Source organism: Trachemys scripta, chromosome 5, assembly GCF_013100865.1.
Source record: "Trachemys scripta elegans isolate TJP31775 chromosome 5, CAS_Tse_1.0, whole genome shotgun sequence".
Classification (NCBI taxonomy): Eukaryota; Metazoa; Chordata; order Testudines; family Emydidae; genus Trachemys; species Trachemys scripta.
This window is the reverse complement of record NC_048302.1, coordinates 102286534-102297508: the sequence shown is the minus strand read 5'-3', so window position 1 is coordinate 102297508 and position 10975 is coordinate 102286534. Positions and strand designations below refer to the sequence as shown.

The 10975-nt window shown below is 40.8% G+C and overlaps 1 long non-coding RNA gene across 1 annotated transcript in view; it reads right to left on the bottom strand.

Moving 5' to 3' along the window:
- Window positions 1–1476: 1476 nt before the first annotated feature.
- The window catches only part of LOC117878160, a 39290-nt gene continuing 29791 nt past the window's right edge, over window positions 1477–10975 (bottom strand). The window contains exon 6 of the long non-coding RNA XR_004645906.1: window positions 1477–7615. This is a non-coding gene — a long non-coding RNA (uncharacterized LOC117878160). The remainder of the gene's footprint in view (window positions 7616–10975) is intronic.

The window sequence follows — 10975 nt, the reverse complement described above, 5'->3', positions numbered from 1 at the left end:
CCAGAGCCTGCACCTCGCACCCCCTTCTGCACCCCAAACCCCTGCCCCAGCCTGGTGAAAGTGAGTGAGGGTGGAGGAGAGTGAGCGATGGAGGGAGGGGGGATGGAGTGAGCAGGGGCGGGGCCTTGAAGAAGAGGCGGGGCAGGGGTGTGATCTCTGGGAAGGGATAGGGAAGGGCAAAGGCTGAGTGGGGTGCTTGGGGGTCCCCAAAATTTTTAAAATCAAAATGGGAGTCCTCAGGTTTCTAAAATTTGAGAACTGCTGCTTTAACATATGCTAAATTGGTCAAGTTAAATCCTGAGCTCCCCCATGGCTTTTAACTCAACCAGTTTAGCACATGTTGAAGGCAATGTGCTTTTTCAAACATGTTAGTTAGAATGTGTTAGTTAACAACTCACCTTTTATCCTAGTCTACACAAGGCCTGTAAGTCTCCAGACAGAGAGATAAGGGACTAGATAGATGGCACTGAAAAACAGATAATTTTCCTGAGGTAACTGGAACAAGCCACACAAAAAAAAAATTAAAGGTATTAATACTTATCTCATAGAACTGGATGGGACCTTGAAAGGTCATTGAGTCCAGTCCCCTGCCTTCACAAGAGGACCAAGTACTGTCCCTGACAGATTTTTGCCCCAGATCCCTAAATTGCCCTCTCAAGGATTGAATTCACAGTCCTGGGTTTAGCAGGCCAATGCTCAAACCACTGAGTTATTCCTCCCCTCCCCACCCCTCCACCGAGTATAAGTCAAGTGTATATAATACCTATTCCTCACCCTTATTACTTGCCTCTTTGAAGAAAATAAATAGGCTCACCTCACACCACAGCACCAAATTGCACAACTAAGGACAGGCAGCTACAGGAACTTTCTGGTTGTTTCATCTGGCACCTGGGAAATCAAGTTGAGGTAGGTGGGGAACCAGTAGACAGAAAATAAATGAAGGCTGCAAAGGTGTGATGTTGATGATATTCAGCTTACTCCTCCTTTGCAGACTGCTGTAGAAAGAGGTATTAAGTTGATCAGTGAAGACTGCTATGGCAGTATGGCCAGGGATGCACCATATGTGGTTTGAGGAAGGAGTCCCATGACGGCCAACACAAATTGCATATGAGACTGTGTGTGAGAGTAGAGGTGCTCAATGGTTTAGAGACTGGGCAGGAGAGCACAATTGGGACCAGCAGACACCAGACTGTTGTACAGTGTTGTCTGAGTACCTGCCTGACTCATGGCAGCACACTGGAGAGGAGCAGCAGAGATGTCCATCAATGTGCACGTGCCCCCAAAGTGAAACAGACAAGCAGTGGGAGCCATGCTGGTGTTACCCCAAAAAATGGATTTTGGGACACTGCTATAACACCCTCCCTATAGCCCCCTTAGTCTGTTCTTCCCGAGGTAAAAGTTTCCAGGGTTGTTAAGGAAACACTAAAAGACCCAGATATAGCCTTCCAATAAAGTAATTGACACAGGCAGCATTCCTTCCAAAACAAAGTATCTTTTATTAAAGTAACTAATAATCTCCAATACAATATAATCTAACAATCCTAAACAAGGCACAAAATCGCTGGCACCAATCCCATATTGCACATTAAAGAGAATTTAAACTACAATAGCATATAAATCAAATGATTCTAAGCGAAGCAATTTGTTACAAGTGGCCAGTTTGCAAAAAAATCTCTGACAGCAGTTCTTAAATTATACTTTAAGTTTTACATAAATAAAATGCAATTAAAACACAGACATATACTCCAAGTATACACATATATAATATTATACTAAATTATACTACACTAAAATTCATATAAAAAATTACAAGCTTATATTTTTAATCCATTGGTATGCCTTTAAAATCACTGTTGCTGCTTTGTAAATCTTTACTCACTGTTGCTATTCAGCTCCTGGTTAGTCAGCTTTGCTGTGCTCTGGTTTCTTCTCTCTCTCTGACACAGCTTTTCTTATTTCTTTCCATCAGCTTTCTCTTTGCTGGCTTCCAGTTCCCTGTCTTCTCCTGATCTAATCTCTCTCTCTCTTTCCAATCCAGATTTTCTTCATCTGCAAATCTGCCTGCTGGCAGCTGGCTTTTTATGCTGCACTCTGACTCTCTCTCAATATACCTTTCTATTCTCAGAACCAATAGCCTCATTCGTACATGCTCAGTATTAACCATTACTTCGGAATTATCATTGGCAGTTCTGACCTTTAGAACAAGTTGTGACCGGTATGAGTGGGCTATAACCAGCTAGATGGTCAGTTAACTGGCCTCTCTGTCACCCCTTACTACACATGCTCAGTAGCCACAAATCTTGCACATGCTCACTGCTGTCATTTACCTCGGAGCTGTGATTTTGCCGATCCACACACACACATATACTTGGCTCTTTGCCAGGGTACCATTTTTAGAAATTCTGGGTTTTCACTGAGCATTCTCAGGTTCTGGAATGTTCATCTCAAGGTGGACTGACTTTTGCTTATTCAGAATAAAGATTAGAAAAGCAAAATGGAGACTGGAGAATTTCTCTAGTAATAGTAATTGCCCACTTGTGAATTACATCATTCTGATAAGCCTTAGAAATAATGTGTTTATGTCATGTATCATGGTGCCTGGGTAAACTGCTCCTTCTGAGACCCTGTTCCAGTTCTCCATGTGCACTCCTTTCAAGTGTCAGGCCTATGTCTCCACTTATCTTTGGGTGAGACCCTGCTATTTAACTGCTCTCTGACTGGGTCTCCAGGTTATACGCCTGCCTGTCTGCCAAATGTGATACCTAGCAGCATGGGCGGTGGTTATATTAGGCCAGAGTAGGCTAAGCCTGCCCTGGCACAGCTGTGGCCGCCGGACGCTGGTTGCAGGTTTGGTGGGGGAAGTTTTTGGTTATTATTATGCCCCATGCAGGTTCCGGAGTGGCTGAGGAGGCAGTATCTGCTATTCAGCTTCCTGGGTTCATCAGTAATCTCCCTGGACTCCAGGTTCTCAGCCTTGGCAAAACAGCTATGTAACTATGGGTGGGACCAAGGCATTGCCTCTTCACAGCTATTAACTTGGCCATTGTGTTTGTTAGGATGCTCCTTATATAGGCTATTATGTTAGGATGCTCCTAATCCAGGCTATTTCTCCTGCTTGGTTCCCTTAACAGCCCCATTTTCATCTAACTCCATAAAAAGCAACCCATCATAAACACACAAAGGCAAGCAAAATATTTATAAAAATACATCAGTTATTTCCCAGTTCTTCACATCCTGGAAATGGGGAAATGTATAATAGGTATAATAAAGCATTTATTAATGTTAATAATAAATTCTTTAATTTATGCCAGTGATAATTACAATTAACTGAAAACAAATAACCATCCAAACGTAAAATATTACATAATTTATTCTACCACATTAAAAAAATTTTCTCAAGAAAAAAGACTCATTCAAACAATTATTAGTGCAATGAATAGGTCTCAGTTTTAATTAAACAGTGATGATCCAGTTTAACTGGAAGATAATTACATATCTTGATTAATATAGCACAATTAAATACAGTTAAGCTCATATGGCAGGGAAATATTTTATTGTGCATACCTCTAAGCATAAAACATTGTGCTTACTCACAGGATAACATATGTATTTTGTACCTGGACTGTAGTCCACGTAAAAGAAGGCAAACTATCTTTAGAAGTTTTAGTAATGTTTTTAAAAAAACTATTAAAAATTTTAAATCATCAACAGGATGTACATGCATATTTCCAGGGTAGAAGTAAATATTATAATACTAACAACTACAGATAATGTTATTCTGTTAAGCTCTGAATTCAGGAATCTTTGTTTCCTGGTAATGACTGGTATCAGTTAAATAAAAGCCAGGCAAGAGATGACAAAAGAAAACTTTCTTGTTCAGTTTTCTGTTTTTCAAAGATATGCAAAGCAATTGTCATGTGCTGTTTTAAAACTGGACATAACTAGACACAATACATTTTGGGCCAAACTCTGCCACCTTTGCTTATGTTGAGTAGGACTTTACTCCAAAAGTAGGCCCATTGACTTCAGCTAAACTACACATGGAAAAAGGTACTAATGAATGTAAGAGTGGCAGAAACGATCTATTGATGTCATACTCACCACCTAATATCTGAATGCCTTTTCCCATCCCAGGTACTTCACTGTACAGATTCCACATCCAATTTCTCCTGAATTTTCTATTTAGGGATCAATATAGATCCCTGGTGAGGACCTACAGAATAGATTTTTAAAGGCTCTTCCTATGAGCTCTTTTTTCCTTTTAACTACCATTAATAAAAGGAAATTAGCATAGAAAAAATACATTAATGTTGTTTTAATGGTTTGACTTTAACCCAAGAAAGTAAGAAAATTCAGTGATAAGGCTTCCAATTAATCTTTAACTCATAACATAAAAGCATTGATCTCTAGCCTTTGCAACTCTGCAATTACTGAGGCACAGGGGAATGTGCTGTGGACAGAACTAAAGGCTTAATCCTAAATGTGTTTGGCTTTGTTGAGTTTATCAGAGCCTTACGATTTAACATAATTTCTGTATGTGTTATAAACATATGTGTTCTTGACCCACTTTGGAAAACAACCATCAATGAAATACTGGTTGCATAAATCATTCAAGAGCTCTGTAAAAATTGCTTCTCATGAGAACTGTTTTCTATTGAAGTTCACACCATTTGGTTTAGTTTCTCCATTACTTTTTACGTGCATTGCATTACAGATACTTATTTGTCTGAGCATTAGCTTTAGAACTGGTCCCATTATTTCATACTGAAAGTGTGTATTGTAATCCTGAAAAGCAAAATATATTTGTATTTATATATATACTTTTAATCACACTTACTATATGAAAATACCATAAGAACTGACTCTTTATACTGTGTACAAATAGTAAAGTAAATCAAATAATAACTGAACACAGGTAATCCCCCTACAGAGTCGACAGAATTTTATCTGGGAACAAAAGTCCACATTAGTGTCTCCCCTTGAAGGATCAGAGCCTAATATAGTTTTATATGTGTACAGCTTAATTAGATTTTCTTTATGAACGTGTAATATTAGAAAAATGCAAAGACTTGTTGATATGGAAGCCTTATTTTACTACACTCTGTAAAAAACATAGTGAGAGACTGTCCTTGCCTCTAAGGCCTGCTCTACACTGGTGGTGTGTGTGGGGGGGTATCGATCTAAGTTACACAACTTCAGCTATGTGAATAATGTAGCTGAAGTTGATGTACTTAGATCTACTTACCGTGGTGTCTTCACTGCGGTAGGTTGACAACTGATGCTCCCCTGTCAACTCCATCTACGCTTCTCACTACAGTAGAGTACCAGAATTGACGGGAAAGCGCTCGGCGGTCGATTTATCACATCTTCACTAGATGCGATAAATCGACCCCCACTGGATTGATCACTCCAGAGGGAAGTGTAGACATGCCCTAAGAGTTTACAATCTAAATAGACATGACAAAGGGTCGGAGGTGAAAAAAGGAACAAAAAGGTTAAGTAAGTTGTCTAAGGTTGCACAACAGGTTAGGGGCTAAGCAGGGAATCAAGCCTATGTCTTTTGGCACACTAGCCTGTGCCCTAGACCACACTTTTATGGGCATATGCTATTATAGAAGTTTATTTGATATATGTGAAATATTACACACGCACACATGCAGAGCGAGCTTTGGCTACTTGACAGCTAGTCTAGTATTTGTATACAGCATAAAGATTTTCTTCGTATGTAATCTGCCTCCAGTAGTTAAGGTGGAAAAGAGAACTCCACTCTGGAGTAAAAGTCCATGCTTGAGAAACCTTTTCAAGACTGGGGCCTGAAAATAGACTGTCTCATTTACCTTTCCTTTTATGTGGATAGAAAAATAATTTTTAGGAATTCACCTACTCCTTGTTTATAGCCTTTGGAGATCCCTGTAAAAAGAATGTGTTCTCCACACTATGTCTGTCTATGTGGATTAGGCTATGTCTAAGCCATAGTGATAGTATCTTATGGCCTTAGGACTCATGAGCTAAAGGAGTGTCATTTAGTATAACTTTGTAATGTTTCTATTTTATTTTGTAGGAATGCTACCTTCATTGCTATACAGATTTGTTTATTATGCCTTCAACTTGATATATAGATCTGATGCTCAATCTTCCAGGGCATTCCTGCAATGTTTGATTAATTAGAGCTCCTTAGTTCAGCACTGCTTTCTAGAAGGTTCTAAAGCATACCCCAAAAGTACGAATACGCAGAAACAATACATTTGAATTAAGTTACTAGGGTATAACCTTCATTTGTCACAAGCTATAATTCACAAACACACACACACACATACACACACATCAATATAAATATAATTGTTCTAATTTTTCTAAAATATCACATCTTGAGATTTTGTTTAGAAAAGCACTTACCACTCAATGCCTGATTTATGTCACATGCCTTGAAAATAAATATACATGGGGAAAAATGTAATAATTGCTAATTATATGATACATAATATTTGTTCATAAAAGCCAGCTGTGCTTTTATGTCAGACAAATGCTATGTCTTTAAAATTCGACTCACACTTTTAGGATTACATGTATTTAGGGGTAATAAACATTAAACCCAAGCTGGTTAAATGATTTTTCCTCTACAGAGATACAGCAATGCAAACAGAGTGTACTGAAGTCATAAGGGTAGCTAGGTGCGATTTTCAAAAGTACTCAGTGTTGGCCAAACTCTTCTCCCATTGAATCAACACTATCAAAGTCAATAACATTGACTTCAATGTTAGAATTAGACCAACGCTGAGCATTTTTTAAATCCACTCTCTGTGTTTTGCTGCCTATTTGTGCAACAAAGGGTATAATCAGGCTGACACCTCGACATTTGTGTTAGATAAGAACACGATGCTTGATCTTTGGAACTAAATATTAGAAGTTCATGCTGTTCACTTAATAGAAAATCAGGTAAATAAGCCAGAAAGGGTAGATGGTGCGGAAAAATTTAAATTAAATATAAAAAGTTAAAATTGTCAGGCATGAGACTTTGCTATTAACCTTGATTTAATGAAGCTGTGCCTTGAGAAGGGCCTCTAACATACGTCAATTATTTCAATATTAGTTGAGTATGTTTCATAGAAGAAGTTGCCCTTTTTTAGAGGGGTTTTTTTCAGTGCTCAGTAGAATCCAAAATGTATTTGCTACCCAAGCAAAATTATTACTGATGGGGCTCAATACTTCCCATTATACAACCCTGTTTTCAATTGTTTACAACTTTTCCAAACTCTAACCATTTGGGATGAAATTTCTCATGCTAGGTGTCAGCCTTAGGCTGAATTTTGTCAGAAAATTTCAGAAACATTGGTTGAGTTGTTTCCAGGAATAAGGTGAGGGAAAAAACATGTTAAAAAAAATCTTTAGACCTTTTCTTTTAAATGCTTTTGGTCCCCATCCTTTGGAACAGGAACCTAAAATTTGGCAGGGGTTGGCCTTTGTGTCAGGGAGTTCCCTTTTGCTGTCCCTGTGAAAATCTTCCCTAATTTGGCCAAATCAGGCAGGGATCCTACAGATAATAGGCTCCTTTATTAAACAACCCTAATTCATCTCCAGAGCAGATCCATCCTGTGCACTGAAAGAAGAAGGGGGCCTGTGGAAGAAACAGTATGTGATCATGCAATGAAGGACTGTATCATAATGCCTACACACAAGATGTCTAATTAAGGTTTCATTGGCAATCTCAATACTGGCATTTCCTAATTATAGAGTGCTTGACTTTGCAACCTTAATAATGTTCTTACACCTTATTTGTGTATGCAGTTTAAATATGGAGAGAGGCCATATTAAGATACATTATGATCAAGTATTAACAATAAAAAACATTTTGTTCTATTTTTGACATGCTCTATTATAAAGCAAATTTTGTAATGAAATCATGCAGCTTTGTTATAAATTATGACATACGAGACATCCAATGTAAACCATTATAAACTAATTGGCTCAAATTCATCTCCAGCGTAACTCCCTGGGTTTCAGTGGACATAAGAACATAAGAACGGACATACTGGGTCAGACCAAAGGTTCAGATAGCCCAGTATCCAGTCTTCTGACAGTGACCAATCCAAGTGCCCCAGAGGGAATGAACAGAGCAGGTAATCATCAAGTGACCCATCCCCTGTCGCTCATCCCCAGCTTCTAGAAAACGGGGTAGGGCATGGACGGGCAAACTTTTTGGCCTGAGAGCTGCATCGGGTTTCGGAAATTGTATGGAGGGCCGGTTAGGGGAGGCTGTGCCTCCCCAACAGCCAGGCGTGGCCCGGCACCCTCCCCACTATTCTCGTCCCCTAACGCCCCCACCCCCGGGACTCCTGCCTCAGCCAACCCCCCTGTTCCCTGATGGCCCCCCCGGGACCTCTGCCCCATCTACCCCCCTGCAGCTCCCTCTCCCCTGACCACCCCCGGATGCCCCACCCCGACTGCCCCCCGCTGCCCCATCCAACCCCTCCTCTCATTCCTGACTGCCCCCCCGGGACCCCTGCCCCATTCAACCTTTCTGTCCCCTGACTTCCTCCAGAACCCCTGCCCCTGACTGCCCCCCGCCGCCCCCAACTCCCCTCTCCTTCCTGATTGGCCCCATTCAACCCCTGTTCCCCGTCCTCTGACCGCCCCTTATGCCCTCTATCCAACCTCCCCTGCTCCCTGCCCCCTTACCCGCACTGCCTGGAGCACCAGTGGCTGGTGGTGCTACAGCTGCACCACCCAGAGCACCAGGACAGGCAGCCGCTCCGCCCAGCTGGAGCCAGCCATGCCAGCATGCAGCACGGAGCACCAGGTAAGGCCAAGGCTCTGCAGCTGCGCTGCGCGGTAAGAGTGCACAGCCCCACCGCCCAGAGCATTGCACCAGCGGCGAAGCGAGCGAGCTGAGGCTGCAGGGGAACAGCAGGGGAGGGTCCAGTAGCTAGCCTCCCAGGCCAGGAGCTCAGGGGCTGGGCAGAGGTCCTGTGGGCCAGATGTAGCCCACGGGCTGTAGTTTGCCCCCCTCTAGGCTAGGGACACCATCCCTGCCCGTCCTGGCTAACAGCAATTGATCGGCCTATCCTCCATGAATTTATCTAGTTCTTTTTTGAACCCTGTTATAGTCTTGGCCTTGACAACATCCTCTGGCAAAGAGTTCCACAGGTTGACTATGTGTTATGTGAAGAAATATTTCCTTTTGTTTGTTTGAAACCTGCTGCCTATTAATTTCATTTGGTGACCCCTAGTTCTTGTGTTATGAGAAGGAGTAAATAACACTTCCTTTTTTACTTTCTCCATACCAGTCATGGTTTTATAGACCTCTGTCATATCCCCCGCTTAATCATCTCTTTTCCAAGTTGAAAAGTCCCAGTCTTATAAACCTCTCTTCAGACGGAAGCTGTTCCATACCCTAATCATTTTTGTTACTCTTTTCTGAACCTTTTCCAACTCCAATATATCTTTTTTAAGATGGGGCGACCACATCTGCAAACAGTATTCAAGATGTGGGTGTACCAGGGATTTATAAAGAGGCAATATGATATTTGATATGCTATGATATTTTCTGGAGAATAACTAGGAATGGTATCTGACCTTACATGTTTAAATGAAAACTGCATAACTAACTCATTTAGGCCAAAAGTTGCTCTTGTATCCCCATGACATGAATTGAGGTGAAGCAGAGTGTTAGAAGTTAAGTGATGGGGTCCTGAGCCATGCTGCTTGTGCAGGGTAACATGGCTCAGGAGTTTAGGGGAGCTCACTCTACAATGTCCCCTATTGCTGCTTGATAAAATGTGCAGAGTGCACTGCCCCAACATTTGTTGAATGGTGGCAGCATGTGTGCAGGAGGGTCAGTGGTCTTGTCAAGAGGTAAATGTCCCCTCAGCATTGCAAAGTACCTTAGTCAGGCATAGAGCCTTGAACTCAAGGGGTAGCATTAAATCATGCCTAGTCCTGTTCTCTTAGAGGTGAATTGAAAAGAAGACGTTCTCTGCACCATCTTCTCCAGACAAGGCCGAATTTTGCTATTATTTGCTAATTCTGTCATCAGTGAGTGCCAACACTTTTGCCCTAGAGTTATATTCATCTTAAAGAAAAAATAGTGGCCATTGTGAATGCCATTTTAGTCCTGGTTTTGAGCTTCATGCCACTAAAAAGAGAGAGGTCTTGAGTAACAAGAATTAGCAGTGCTGGCACCAGAATTCACTTCACCTGATGTCATCCCTCAGTACCTAAGTGAGCAGAGTTAGTAGCACTCTTACTTTAAACTGCAGTGATAAAACAGAAAAGGCTCTTGCCCAAGATAATGACCCCCCCCCCAAAAAAAAAGATAACCTCACAATAAAACCAGCAACATTTGTTTGCCTACTCTGCCAGTTGTAATCAAAAATGCCATTGGTACCTGATTTTAGATTATGAAGAATACTGTTTAGGTAATATTTACTTTTTTTGGAAACCTTCTTAGGTACATAATGAGACAAACACGATGATTGTCTTTTGTGGCTGCTGCAAACTTCCTGCATGCAACAAATTCCTTTTTGTCTTTTGCAAAGTCAAATACTAAGGAAAATACTACTTTCTGACTCCATTAGAGTGTGAGCATATGAGTCAACTTCCAGAGCTGAAGCCATAAATACAGGGTTCATTTAGTATTAAGAAAGAAAGAAAGAAAGAAAGAAAGAAAGAAAGAAAGAAAGAAAGAAAGAAAGAAAGAAAGAAAGAAAGAAAGAAAGAAAGATAAAGAAATTGCATAGGGTTACCAACTCTGAAGCAGTGAAAAATAGGACAAATGTAAGGTCATAATATATACCAGCACAATTACTGGAGGATATAGAACACAGAAGGAAAATTATGTTGCCTCCCTCCAAGCAAAACACTGATTTTTCATAACACATAAGAAAAAGAATTGAATCGGTGATCCCTTCCTTTCTCTGCTTCTCAGAGAACAGGTCATCAGAAATGTTGCAGCAATTTTCTATTTGCAAGCTATATA